This window comes from Delphinus delphis, chromosome 11, assembly GCF_949987515.2.
Source record: "Delphinus delphis chromosome 11, mDelDel1.2, whole genome shotgun sequence".
NCBI lineage: Eukaryota > Metazoa > Chordata > Mammalia > Artiodactyla > Delphinidae > Delphinus > Delphinus delphis.
This window is the reverse complement of record NC_082693.1, coordinates 64,588,951-64,603,816: the sequence shown is the minus strand read 5'-3', so window position 1 is coordinate 64,603,816 and position 14,866 is coordinate 64,588,951. Positions and strand designations below refer to the sequence as shown.

Sequence of the window (14,866 nt, the reverse complement as noted above, 5' to 3'; positions counted from 1 at the left end):
AGAAAGAGGAATCATACTCATTATTTAAATTTATTCTCCCTCTGGCCCCTCCCAGCTAAATGGGCATATGATGCAACTTAAATGCTGGTTCATATTTGTGGAAGCAAGGAGTATTCTTAAGAAAACTATATTACCTCATCATTCTTTCCTACTACCAGCTAATTAGCTCCTTCAAATAATATTTTGGAAAGTTTAGCTTTACACGTAATACAACAGTAAACTCATAAGCCTTTTGTCCAAAACGATACTTAACTTCTACTTCCCTTTTGACACTTTTATTTTTACTAATGATATTACCGTTCTCTGTACAAATCTACTGAGCTTTCTCATTTGCCATTCACATCAATTCTTACATTCTACTTTGACAAAGTCTCTTGCAACTATCTTATCCATTTTCAATATTCCTACCTATGAACAGAAATTTAGTACTTTTTACTAGGACTTCTGTGAGCTTTTAACTGTTTTCCCAATTACTGTGTCTACCCATATAAATTTCCCTACATATTGATGCTTGATAACTCCCCCTGTAGCTATTCCTTTGCTCAAAATTCTCCAAGGGGTCCCTCATCAAAAAAAATTAAGATTTCTAGTCAAGACTCTGAACCAAAACACTAACATGATGTTGGAGAAGAACACTATAGTGCCACCCCTCCATCTACAAGGGCAAAACACAGAACATGAACTGTGATGGTACCGAAATCTGGTACATGGACTGTGAAATAGAAGTCACGGGGTTCCATGACACTGAAAAATATCACAAGTTTTTCTTCTAGATGAAATGAAATGCAGTGAGAGACTAGCAGTGTTCTGTGGTGAAGATACAGGACTGTATCAGATTATGATGCACCAATTCCAAGATATTTGTTTGGGGTGGTGTGTGTGTGTGTGAATGTGCGGGGTTATGCTGACATCCTAACATTAGACACAAGTATGGTTTGAGATGTGGATTTCCGGACTAGATAGCACTGCTTTTTCAGCCGTGCTCTATCTTGCCATCCAAGTTGACCACTACCTATTCCTGGAAACTCCTAAACTTTTCTTCCCCTGAGCTTTTGATTATTTCTGAAATGCCTCTCTCCTTCTCCTGAAAAAAAAAAATCCTCAACTTTTAAGGCCCATTTCAGATGGTCCTTCTTCCAAGAAGCTTTTTCTAATTTTTCCAGGCCTGATATTAACCATCATCAAATCCCACTGTGGTATCTGTACCCCTCCTTAGCTCTTTTCTTAGCTTGTCTTGTAGTATACCCATTTGTGTCTTTATCATCTTGATTTCTCCTGCAATTAGTAATTACATATGGCGTGGGTGCTTAATATTTCATAAAAGGAATTACCTTTCACTTGTCAACTTCACAGAATGGCTTCCGGATTATTTTGGGGGTCTCAGTTCTTGGTACCTCACCAGCGAAGTTCATCTGAATTGAGAACTCAACACCAGATACTTTTAAAGAGAATAAAGCCTTAATTATTGAGTATTTTGATTAAAAAAAAAAAGTAACGATAAAAGTGGTAATCCTTATCACTTATTTCCTAGGTTTTTCTGATCTGATTTTTATTCTCAGGATGAATGTGGAGGTCAATGTAAACTTTTTGGATGACCATCACCACCACCACCCCCTCCACACACACAATGATTTACTGCTGGTTTATCCCCACATATTTGGTTACTTATTCCGCGGGAGAAATGATGATGGATAAAACTGTTTTTCGGGCTTCCCTGGTGGCGCAGTGGTTGAGAGTCCGCCTGCCGATGCAGGGGATACGGGTTCGTGCCCCGGTCCGGGAAGATCCCACATGCCGCGGAGCGCCTGGGCCCGTGAGCCATGGCCGCTGAGCCTGCGCGTCCGGAGCCTGTGCTCCGCAACGGGAGAGGCCACAACGTGAGAGGCCTGCGTGCCGCAAAAACAAACAAACAAAAAAACTGGGTTGCAAGTCAACAGCCAAACAAACAAAATGGGCACCATAATACTACTTTCAACAGGACTCCAGTCCTGTATTAATGGTCCTCCCTATGGCTACTCTCCAACAGAACACAGAACTACCTACTCTTCATTAGACCTCCCCCTCCCCCCGCAAACCACTGCATTCGGAATGGGGGATTGGGAGAGTAATTACTATTGTCTCAACTCCTTAACTTACCCGGAAAAATAAAAGTTAATTGAAGTCAAAACATTTCACTAGCCTTAACCACACATTGTGTTATTTTGTGTTGCCAACACATTGTTTTATGAGTATGACATTTATATAACAAACATGTTCAATGTTTAATTTAAACATATTAATTTAATCCCTCCCCCCAACCTAAGGAAAACAAACCACCATATCCTAAAGGAACATTCCCATACATAGACAAAGAAATGCACTTTTTTCCATTCTTTAAGTTAGAATGATTACAAACAGAACTTCAAGAAATATCCCACATGAATGCAACATAATTTCAGAGAGTTTAATTGCTACCTGTCTAATAAATCGTGCTTCCTATGGGCTTCTGTTCATTAAATGCATTGTTGTATCTAAAAGGGCTATAAGAGTGAGAGGCTGACTGGCTGCCATAGAAGGAGACCCATAAATGGTCTATACCTGAATTTTTTGTAACACAAGTTTCTAGTATCTGCTCCTCAGCTTTGCAGATCCAGGCTCATTTGTTTTCTCTAGGAAACCCAGGGACAGTCTCAGCTAACACCTGTTTTCTCAGAATAATTACAGCACCCCCTTCAACTCTCAGAAGTGCCCCAATGTAGACAAAACAAGATGTTGCCTACCTACCTAGAAATGATAAAGCCCTAGGATGATGGTTCTTATTGACCTTCTTCAACTCACAGGATGACTGGGAGGATTCCATTTTGCTGCAAGTAACAAAAACAAGACTGAATAGAGCTTGAGTGAAAAAGAGAATTCACTGTCGCCAAAGCAGGCCAGATCTGGGATCTCAGTGTTGATAGAATTCTCACCTCCTCTCTCTTTCTCAGCTCTACTTGTCTCTCCTCTTTTTGTCTGTGGCCCTTGTTCTCCCTGCTAGTCAGTTTCTCTCCTTTGTCTGTTTCTCCCTTATTCCGTGCAGTACCAGGCATATATCCTTATAGCTCTTAGTCTAAAAAGAAAACTAGACTCCTTTCTCAGAGTCTGTATCGTACAGGCAGTCTCTGAATGGCCCTGCTTGGCTCTGGTGCTCACCACCTGAGGCAAATCACTCTGGGAAAAGGCATGATTGGCTAGCCCCGGTCACAACCTCATGTCTACTGAGTATCATTTGTTAGCTGCAGGGAAGCCAAAAAAGAGTAACACACTAATAGTTCTACTCAAGGCAAGCTAGAAAAAGAACCACAAAATGGACACAGATATCAAAAAGGGGGTCAATTACAGGTGAGATAACACAATACAGAGAAACTAGAAAAATCTTCTTAGAAGAGATACCAGTTGAAATGGGTGGTAAAATCTGAGTGGGATTTGGTAGGTATGGAAGGAGTCTGGAATAGCTTTGAGATAGACATTGACTAGAGGAGGAGCATTACCCCAAATCTTGGCTTAAAACAAGAATCATGTATTAGTTCTTAATTCTGAAGCTCATCAATTTAGGCTGGGCTCAGACAGGAAGTCCTTGTGGGTTTGGCCGCCTGGGCTTCCCCAAGTGTCCATAATCAATCGCCCTGAATCAGCTCAGCAGCTCAGCTTCTTGGTTGGCTGACTCCCAACTGAGGTGCCTCAGCGATCCTCCACATGGTGTCCTATCCTCCAGCAGGATCGTTTGGGCTTGTTCCCATGGCAAAGGAAAAGAATTCAAGAGAGAGCAAAAGTCCACAAAGCCTTTTGAGAGTTAAACTGACACAATGTCACCTCCACCACATTCTATTGACCAAAGCAAGTCACAAGGCCAGCCCAGATTCAAGGACTGGGGGCGAAGTCTCTATGATTTGGGGTTGTTTTTTTTTTGCGGTACGCGGGCCTCTCACTGTTGTGGCCTCTCCTGTTGCAGAGCACAGGCTCCGGACGTGCAGGCTCAGCGACCATGGCTCATGGGCCCAGCCGCTCCACGGCATGTGGGATCTTCCCGGACCGGGGCACGAACCCATGTCCCCTGCATCGGCAGGTGGACTCCCAACCGCTGCACCACCAGAGAAGCCTAAGTCTCTATGTTTTGAAAGGAGAAGTTCATTGCAAAGGGCACGCATACACAGAGAGACAGAAAACAGCCATTTTTGCAATCAGTCCACAAGAGTACTTTTACTGAAATAAGATGATGGTAAAGAATCCTCAGTAGGCAAAGTTACAGTTAACAGTTAACATTTATTAAGTGCTTACCATGTTCCAAGCACTGTTCTAAGAGCTTCACATATATTAACACATTTTAATTCCTGCAACATCTTTTATTTCAGAGAAATAGACTACCTGCATATGGAAGTCTAGATGTGGCTTACTATTAGAAAAGGAAACAACTGAGTCCAAAGTCAGGAATTCCCTGAACTCTGGGTTGCTGTCCCTCCTCAGAAGTCAGACTACTCTGCATAGTTGCTGCTTGGGTTCCCAGCTGCCCATGTAGAAGGCGACAGCTAATAGGATGATGTGTTAGTTGGGGTTCTCCAGAGAAACAGAACCAAAAGGATAAACAGATAGATGTATATAAGAGGAGATTTATTATGGGAATTGGCTCCTGTGACTATGGAGGCTGAGAAGTCCCATGATCGCCACCTGCCAACTGGAACCAGGAGCGTCTATATCAGACGGCAGGAGAAGATGGATGTCCCAACTCAAGCAAAGAGTAATTTCACCCTTCCTCTGCCTTTTTGTTCTATTTCTGGCCCTTAATGGATTGGATGACTACCCACCTGCACGGGTGAGAGTGACGTTTACTCAGTCTACTGATTCAAATGCTAATCCCTTCCAGAAACACCCTCATAGACACACCCAGAAACATTTTACCAGGTCTCTGGGCATCTCTTAGCCGAGTCAAGTTGACACATAAGATTAACCATCACAGGTGGTTTCAACCTTTTCCTCTCAAACAGAATGTAATCCACTGAGGCAGATATAACAGGATGTTGAGAGAATTTGTTTTTCTGTTGTTCAGAATGATGGCTAAGGCCTGAAGCTGAAATCAGAATTTATCATATGTTCCTATAATCTAAAGAAAGCCTTGGACTTTCTAGGAGGTAGTTGAATTAGCCCCACTAACTTCAACCTCTCTCATACCACCAAACACCACAGCAACAGAGAGAGAGAGAGAGAGAGAGAGAGAGTGAATGCAGTTTTTGGAGAGAAAGCTTTCAATCTCCACCTCCATTTCCAACCAGGCTAAGCCATGTGAGAGAGGGGAGCTTCAAGACACTCTCTCATAAAGAGTAGAGGTGACTGTAAGAAAAAAAGTCACTAGGGGCTTCCCTGGTGGCACAGTGGTTAAGAATCTGCCTGCCAACACAGGGGACACGGGTTTGAGCCCTGGTCTGGGAAGATCCCATATGCCACAGAGCAACTAAGCCCGTGTGCCACAACTACTGAGCCTGCGCTCTAGAGCCCGTGGGCCACAACTACTGAAGCCCGCGAGCCACAACTACTGAGCCTGCGAGCCACAACTACTGAAGCCTGCGTGCCTAGAGCCTGTGCTCTGCAACAAGAGAAGCCATCGCAATGAGAAGCCCTCGCACCGCAACAAAGAGTAGCTCCCACTCACTGCAACTAGAGAAAGCCCGTGCACAGCAACAAAGACCCAACACAGCCCCCCCAAATCAATTAATTAATTAAATAAAAAAGAAAAAAGTTACTAGAACCTCACTCCCCAGATGAATGGCTACTGAGCTGCAGAGATCTATTGTTCCCTGATGTTGCCATTGCTTCTACAGCTGAGTGCCATGAGAGGGTTCTTAGGAGAGCTTTGACATGTGGGGTGTGGGGACATACATGAACAAAGAGATGGAAGTTAGGGGGACCCCCTTCAGGGTTTGTGCCAGCAGGGCTTGAAGGGAATGTGGTGCCTGGGAAGAAGATGGGGACAAATCTCCACTTCATTCCAATTCCCTGTGGCCTTCAGGATTCACAGATAAGGGCCTCAGCAGTGGCACTGTATCCATGTGATGGAGTGTAGAACTTAGAGGAAGGGCTTGGATGGGCTTGGATGTTACATCAATGTCAAGTTACTCCACAAGCTGCTAAATGCTTATTCTCACTTACTTTGCCTCTTACCAGTAGCAAACCTCATGGACCAAAAAGTGTCTGTCAACCACACTTTGAACAGCACAGCTTAGGTACACTCTGGAGAAGGACTGTGTATCAAACATAAAAATTGCAGTTTTAAATAGAATTGGGTTTAATTTCAATAAAATAAGCTACCAGAAAGTTGTGGAATCTGTCCATGATATTGCAAGGGGGAAATTCAAGTAAACGTTGCTGAAAAAATAACAGGTTAGAAACAAACAAAAAACCCACAAGGTATAGAGATTCTGAAAAAAAAAAACGGTTAGAAACAAACAAAAAAATCCTATCACAATTCTGTTACACTCTAATTTTAAACTTGTTTTATCCTTTTGTGAGTCCTTACCTTTGAATCAAAGTCCAATTATAGCAAAGGACTTGCTTCAAAATTTAACCAATCAGGTAACAGTGTGACTGAATAAAGGGCTCACTGTCAGAAGATCACAGAAGCCAGTACTATGGCACTGGTTTTTGAGAGGTCGACCGGCAAGCAGAAAGGAGGCGAGGCTCAAATCCGTCTTCCCCCAATCTGGGATGAGGTCAAGCTTTTTATGCGTTGTGGGGGAGGGCTGGTATGCGGAAGCACGGGCGGGGCAGGTTTCCATTGCAGGGCTTTGGAACTTGGCCATTTATGGCAAGATGCGGTAAAGAGGCTTCAGCGGCATATCTTCCGGAAGTACGGACCCTTCACTTCTGAAAGTGTTCTTGCCTTCAGGTTCCGGTCATGTCCTGGCTCTTTGGCTCCTGAAATTTTGGTTCCGGGTAGTGTGTGAGGTCAAAATTTTTTCCTACGAGCGTGCTCCGGCTGCATGACTTGCAGTTTTGTTCTGTTGTCTCTGAAAAACAACTCAGTATCTTGTTAGAAACAGGACCAGGCCGGTTTGGGGCTGGTTCTGCTGTTACAATAGCCGATTACGATGTGATTTCTTTTGCGTTATGATTTCTACTCATCGTGTGTGAAACTCATAGGATTTAAGCTAAGTAATTCAAAATGGAATCACAATGGCCGGTGTGAACTGCCATTATTAGTTTCAAAACGTTCTATATAGGACTGCGAGTGTCTTAGAGTGTTGCTTTAGACAAGAAATTTGTTTGGTAACGTCGGTGAAAAGACTTCACTGAAACAGGAGATCTCATAGAGGCAAGACCCCTTGGGGCATAATTGTTACACCCTATTAGCAGCCTCCTTAAGAGACCATGAGCGACTTGACCAGACTTTAAGCTGTTGCGAGCTGTTCCAGAGGGATGCTGCCGCAGGCTCTGTCAGAACAGAAGGCAACTTCGGGATGAGCGCAAGTCCAGTTGCTGGACTGGAGACCACCTCTCATGCTGAGACGCTGCTTCCTGGATCCCTCTTCGGAGTGGTTCGTTACCTCTTTTTCTCTTTCTTCTTTGCGTGACTAACCTTGTGCAAGGTTGTGTGGTTGTGTGCCATAAACTGAGGGGATTTGTAAATTGAATATTCACTGCACTTTGTATATTTCCAATCTCATGATTCTTACCTAGCCTTACCACTGGGTCCTGTGACACAGCGCTGGATGATATTATTTGTAATAAAAAATACAGTCAGCCCTCCATATCCTCCAGGTCTGCATCCAAGGATTCGGCCAACTTCAGATAGAAAATATTGGGAAAAATAATTCCAGAAAGTTCCAAAAAGCAACACTTAAGTTTGCCACATGCCTGCAACTATTTACCTAGCATTTACATTTTATTTTCAACTATTTCCATAACATCTGCATTGTAGTAGGTATTAAAAGTAATCTATAGATGATCTGAAGTATACAGAAGGATGTGCTGCATAGTTTATGTGCAAATACTATACCGTTTTATATAAGAGACTCGAGCAGCCTTGGGTTTTGGTATCCCTGAGGGTCCTGGAACCAATTCCCATTGAATACAGAGGGGAGACTGTGTTTGGTCTTTGACCCCCTTTGTGGCAGAAAGCTCCTAAAACCTTTGGTACTTCCTGTGTTGAGAACAATAAAGGCGTCTTACGTTATGTTAATGAAATGACTTTTGGAAAGCCTCTGGGTCTTTTTTTTAACCAGTTTTTAAAAATTGAAGTACAGTTTTTTACAATGCTTCAGGTGTACAGCAAAATTGTATATACAGTAGTATGTATCTGTTAATCCCAAATTCCCAATTTATCCCTCCCTTCCCTTTCTGCTTTGCTAACCGTAAGTTTGTTTTCTATATCTGTGAGTCTATTTCTGTTTTGTAAATAAGTTCATTAAGTAAATTTGTATCATTTTTTTTAGATTCCACATATAAGTGATATCATATGATACTTGTCTTTGACTTACTTCACTTAGTGTCATAATCCCTAGGTTCATCCATGTTGCTGCAAGTGGCATTATTTGGTTCTTTTTTATGGCTGAATAATAATCTGTTATATATATATACCACATCTGCTTTATCCATCCCTCTGTTGATGGAAATTTAGGTTGCTTCCATGTCTCAGCTATTGTAAATAGTGTTGCTGTGAACATTGGAGTGCATGTATCATTTTGAATTAGAGTTTTCATCTTTTTGGGATATATGCCCAGGAGTGGGATTGCTGGATCATATGGCAACTCTAGTTTTTTAAGGAACCTCCATACTGAATGTAAATTGGCTGCACCAATTTACATTCCCACCAACAGTGTAAGAGGGTTCCCTTTTCTCCACATTCTCTCCAGCATTTGTTACTTGTAGACTTTTTGATGATGGCCATTCTGACAGGCATTAGGTGGTACCTCATTGTAGTTTTGTTTGTTTGTTTGTTTGTTTTTTGTGGTACACGGGCCTCTGACTGTTGTGGCCTCTCCCGTTGCGGAGCACAGGTTCCAAAATCGCAGGCTTAGCGGCCATGGCTCACGGGCCCAGATGCTCCACGGCATGTGGGATCCTCCCAGACCCGGGGCACGAACCCGTGTCCCCTGCATCGGCAGGCGGACTCTCAACCACTGCGCCACCAGGGAAGCCTCTCGTTGTAGTTTTGATTTGCATTTCTCTAATAATTAGCGATGGAAGCCCCCAGGTCTTTATTCTTAGAGGAAATTAAATCACAATTGAGTGTGTGTGTGTGTGTGTGTGTGTGAGAGAGAGAGAGAGACCTTGTTTTATAAGAACTGAGGAGGGACCCATGATCGGTAACAGTTACAGTAAAGGTGTGTATAGGGGTAAATTCTGCTTTTGAGGGACCTGAAGTTTATACTGAGGAGAGGTGGAAAATGAAGCTTTTAAAGAAAAGTTGCAGATAAAAATTAGGTGAAACTGCATATTTATTTAGAGTGAGAAAGAAATCACAAGAAATTATAAATTTTCACAACTTGACAAATTCCACAAAATCCAGATGTTACATAATTTCTAACTTTCCCTTTCTCGTTCTTTTTCTTCGGTTTTTTTTTTTTTCTTTTTGCTGTCTATGAATTCTCTCTTTTTTGTAAAATTATTTATTTATTGTTGACTGCCTTGGGTCTTCGTTGCTGCACATGGGCTTTCTCTAGTTGCGGTGAGTGGAGGCTACTCTTGGTTGCAGTGCGTGGGCTTCTCATTGCAGTGGCTTCTCTTGTTGCGGAGCACAGGCTTTAGGCATGTGGGCTTCAGTAGTTGTGGCACACAGGCTAAGTAGTTGTGGCACATGGGCTTAGTTGCTCCGTGGCATGTGGGATCTTCCTGGCATGTGGGATCTTCCCAGACCAGGGCTCAAACCCGTGTCCCCTGCATTGGCAGGTGGATTCTTAACCACTGTGCCCCCAGGGAAGTCCGTATGAATTGTCTCTTGATACATTGACTTAATAATATTTTCCATGGAAAAAATAGAAAGATCATTTAGCAGTCTCCTCTAAACTGGTTGATTAAACTTTGTTGTTATTTTTTTGTTGTTTTTTGTTTTTGGTAGAGTTTCTTAAAACTTCATGACTTGATATTTGGTACATAAAATTAATTTTTTAGGACTATGGTTAAATTTGGAAAGCCTTCTGTCATATATAAGTCATAAAGTCTCAGGACAGTTTTTGCTCATGATTTATCTTAATATTAATTCTATTTGAATTGACAGTACTCCTATAAAAAATTAATAACGAGAAACCTCCATTAAATAGAGTCTGGAGACCAGAACAGGGAGCTCTCATGCTCTATGAGGATAGCAGAGCCCACCTAGAAGAAGAAAGACTCCTCTCCTTCCCTGGCAGGGACTTGGCCAGTGAAAAGCCATGGCCTCTGTTTTCCACAACCCTCCCAACTTCGCTTTTCCCTCTATAAAGGTGTTCTCCTTCCCTTGTTACTCAGGGACTTCAAGTGGCTCACCATGGTTGCAGACCCTGAGTTGCAATTCTCTGCTGATCCCGAATAAACTCATTGTTGCTGGAGAAATATCTGGCAGTCTATTTATTTTAGGGCAATACTTTCTAAACACTTTGTTACTGATGTCCTCACTGTAGTGGTAGTGCATTGAGAGTTTTTAAAGTTTTCTTTTTCTCTCAGTATTTCTTACCAAATTGGCAAGCAGTTTATCTTTTCCCACTCTGTTCATATAGAATACTTCCTTTTGACTGGATTATCAAGCCAAGAGCCTACTTATTACTTTTATTCAAGCTTATCTTTACCTCTTGATAAAATACTATTTTGGATATGATCTGATTTGTTGTTTTGTTGTAATTCACTCCTCAATATTGGATTAATTTGTATTGATTTTATCACTCATTTTTTTTCTTTCTTTCTTTTTTTTTTTGGTCATAGTTTTTATTTTATTTATTTATTTATTCATTTTTAAATTTTTGTTTTGGCCGTGTTGCTGCATGCAGGCTTTCTCTAGTTGTGGTGAGCGGGGACTACTCTTCATTGCAGTGTGCTGGCTTCTCATTGTGATGGCTTCTCTTATTGCGAAGCACGGGCTCTAGGTGCACAGCCTTCAGTAGTTGCAGCATGCGGGCTCAGTAGTTGTGGCCTGCAGGCCCTAGAGTGCGTGGGCTTCAGTAGTTGTGGTGCATGGGCTCAGTAGTTGTGGCTCACGGGCTCTAGAGCACAGGATCAGTAGTTGTGGCGCACGGGCTTAGTTGCCCCGTGGCACGTGGGATCTTCCTGGACCACGGATTGAACCCATGTCCCCTGCATTGGCAGGTGGATTCTTAACCACTGCACCAGCAGGGAAGTCCCAATCACTCATTTTTGTGACCTTTTCTTTTCATGTTTCACTCATGTGAATTTATATGTCCTCTCAGTTCATTATTAAATACATTTTAAAGTGGTACAATAATATCCATATATATCCACATCAAGAGTTTATAATTTCTCCCTTGTTTTATTGAAACATTCCAAACTGGCTTTATAAATTACAATTAAAATGGGGTATCCGCAACTCATCGTGCCCTTGTCCCAAACCTAAAATGCCCAAGGCCACTGTAGGGGAAATATAAAGAAGTGCCAGTCAGTGAAAAATGGTTTTGATGGATTACGTTAAAATGCTTTATTTTTTGCTAATCGTATAGGAACACATGATTATGTGAAAACATTTGCTCGGGCCTCTCGCAGGGCTGGCTGCTGCAAGTGAGGAGCCCCAAGCTTTAAGCCTCGTTAGTGTCACAGTCATCCTGCTTCTGCTTACGGATTTTCAGAGTTACTTGCAGATGGGTAGGTAAACCTACCTCCTGTTGGGTGTGCATATGTTTTAGGGGATTTGGGGACTTAACTTATAGGAGAGAAAACCTAGAGAAGAGAAGCTGATGCATTTGTCTTTCTAGGGGTACTGAGTTAGACTGAACAGTTGCCACACCACTTTGGGCCTGGATATCAAAATGGAAAATTATAAAAAATGAATAATCACTACCAAGAAAAGCCTATCTTCTTCATGTGTGTGTATGTGTTATAAAGAAGACAAACCAGAGAAAAGCCTAGGCCTTACCTACCATTCCAGCAATTCAGAAGCATCTTGTGAAACGCCAGTCTCCCTCCCAGTTCTAGGAATGACCCTTAATCTTGCTTTTCTCCTTTTTTGCTCCTTAATAACTGATATCCCAGACTATAACTCTGTACACTTGAAATGAAGCAAATAAAAATTTCTCTGTATAAATGTTAGGATATTATAATGAAAGGGATATTTGAAGCCTCAGCGAAATTAAGAAAACAATGATTTAACCTAATGCAGGACACACCTACTGATAAAATGAAAGACAATGGACTTCTGAATGCCAATTTGAAATATTATTATTATTTTTTAATGTGATTCAGAAATACACACATGGTTTTTTAGTGCTTGAAAGTGCAATTTTCCATCTGACCACCAGGTAGCAGACAAATGCCTTGCAATAAAGGCTCTTCAATCACTTGAACATGAAAATGTCAAAAACTTACAACAAAAGGAGCGTAAATAAAGCCGAAGACATAAAGTGATTGACAAACAGTAGTGCTTTTGTTTTCAAAAATAAAGGATGCCAGAAGGGATACGCTAAAACAAAACGTCTCAGCCATTTTCCATCTCAATATATTTAAAGACTTTATCAACTGTCATATACTTTGTGGGTTTGGATTGAAGAGGCAGGGTCTCCTCTCTGAAAGTGAGCAAGTACTAATAAAAGGAAAGATGTCCACATGTACCGCCCCTGCTTCCTGGAATTACTTGAAGTGTCTAAAGAAGGTGAACATTGTGGGTTGTCACCGTAGTTAATCTACTGACAGAGACATCCCTAGAAGTTCTCTCTAGTCATAGCAAGGCTAGCTGCAAAAAGAAGAAAAGTGAATTCTCAATTTAACTTCATGTGTAAGTGCCAATAAAGAGTTTAGTTTAGTCATTGGCACATTTTAAATTAAACTCCACTCCATCAACTATAAATCAATAAAATTGCAGTATAAAATTCTTGTTTCTAGGCAAGTTTAAACAAATTATTCTTTAATACACAAGATCACCATGATATGTATTTTTCATTTAATTTAAAATATAGGCCTACCTCATTTTACTGAACTTCACTTTATTGTGCTTTGCAGATACTGCTTTCTTTACAAATTGAAAGTCTGAGACAACCCTGAGATGAGCAAGTATATTGGCACCATGTTTCCAACAACATTTGCTCACTTCGTGTCTCTGTGTCACAGTTTGGTAATTCTCACAATTTGAAACTTTTCAGTTATATTTGTTATGGTGATCTGTGATCAGTGAACTTTAATGTTACTATTGCAAAAAAGATTATGACTCATTGAAGGCTCAGATGATGGTTAGTATCTTTTAGCAATCTTTTGATTAAGGTATGTACATTTTTTTTTAGACATAATGCTACTGCACACTCAGTAGACTACAGTATAGTATAAACATACCTTTTACATGCACTGGAAAATCAAAAAACTTTGTGACTCACAATGGTGTGGAGCTGAACCTGCGATATATCCGAGGTATGACTACAGTCCCTTAATGTTGTAAAACCTTCCCTGGGTTTTATTTAAACAGGTCTTCTCTAACGGATAATTAGTCTTTCGTAGAATCAAGTTGGAAAACTTGTCTTTGAAATCTGGGCGTTCTAATCTTCCCCCTCCCAGGTCTTTAACTCTTACACTCTCTGTAACCCCAGCCCCCCATCTTCCCTGAGTGCCGAGTAGTCAGTCACGTGATTGCTCCTCCCTCTGTCAAAACATCTGTTGTCATATCCTCAATTGCCATAAAAGACATGGTGACTGGCTTTCAAAGTTTCCCTTCTGAGCACTGACTGCATTTTTATAGGACTTGAACACTTAAGCTGAAGGGAGAAGGTACAGAACTTGAGACTCAGAAGTCAGAATGCTGGATTTAAATCGCAGCTCTGCGCCTTACTAGCAAATTGCTTAATCTCTGTGTAATTTCTTTTCCTTTTATGTAAGATGGGGGAAAAAGTTACAGGACCTAGCCCACGGGCCTGCTGTGAGCCTTAAGTGAGATCACGGGACAGTGTGTCTGGCATGATGCAAACTCTTAATGAGTGCTAGTTGTATGTCTTTGTTACAAGGGAGGTTTCCCATAAGCCCCTTCTCGGGTGACTGGAATCATTACCCTTGACAGATTTTCCCTTCAGTAGGCCAGAGGATTCTGACCATGGCTATGGTTGTGCAATCTGACCATGACTAGGTTGAAGTTTGAAAGAACAACTGTTCGTGACAACAATTGTCATGCTGTGTAGCCCTATGCAAGCCATCCAATCCTTTCCACAAATGAACCTCTTAATTTGTAAAGACATGTTATTGATTAGACAGACAAATACTCTATTTACTGTAGTCTCAAAGCTCTTTTTCAACCAAGAAGTTCAAAGGTAAGTTCTCAAATGACTAATGGACATCTCAAATCTAGTACATCCAAATTGAACTTCTGACTACCTCACCCCCCATTCAGTACCCTCTCATCTTAATTTGTGGCAGCTCCAACCTGCCACTTTTTTTTAAGGCATGTGCATTGGAGTGACCCCCAACTCCACTTTTTCTCTCACATCCTACTTCCAGTTTGTTAGATAATTCTGTTGCCTCGACCTTCAAAATGTATCCAGAAGCTGACCGCTTTTCACTAATTCCATTGCCATCATCCTGGTCCCAGACACCATCTCTCACTTGAATTACTGTAGTAACTTCCTAACTGGTCTCCCTGATTCCCCATACCCACCCCCAATCTATTCTCAACACAGCATCCAGATCCTTTAAAAATAAAAGTCATAGTGTCACTCCTCTGCTTAGAACTCTGTAATGACTC

The 14,866-nt window shown here is 41.5% G+C and overlaps 1 protein-coding gene across 1 annotated transcript in view; it reads left to right on the top strand.

Moving 5' to 3' along the window:
- The window catches only part of LIN7A (lin-7 homolog A, crumbs cell polarity complex component), a 399,161-nt gene that overhangs the window by 242,326 nt on the left and 141,969 nt on the right, over positions 1 to 14,866 (top strand). The window lies entirely within an intron of this gene.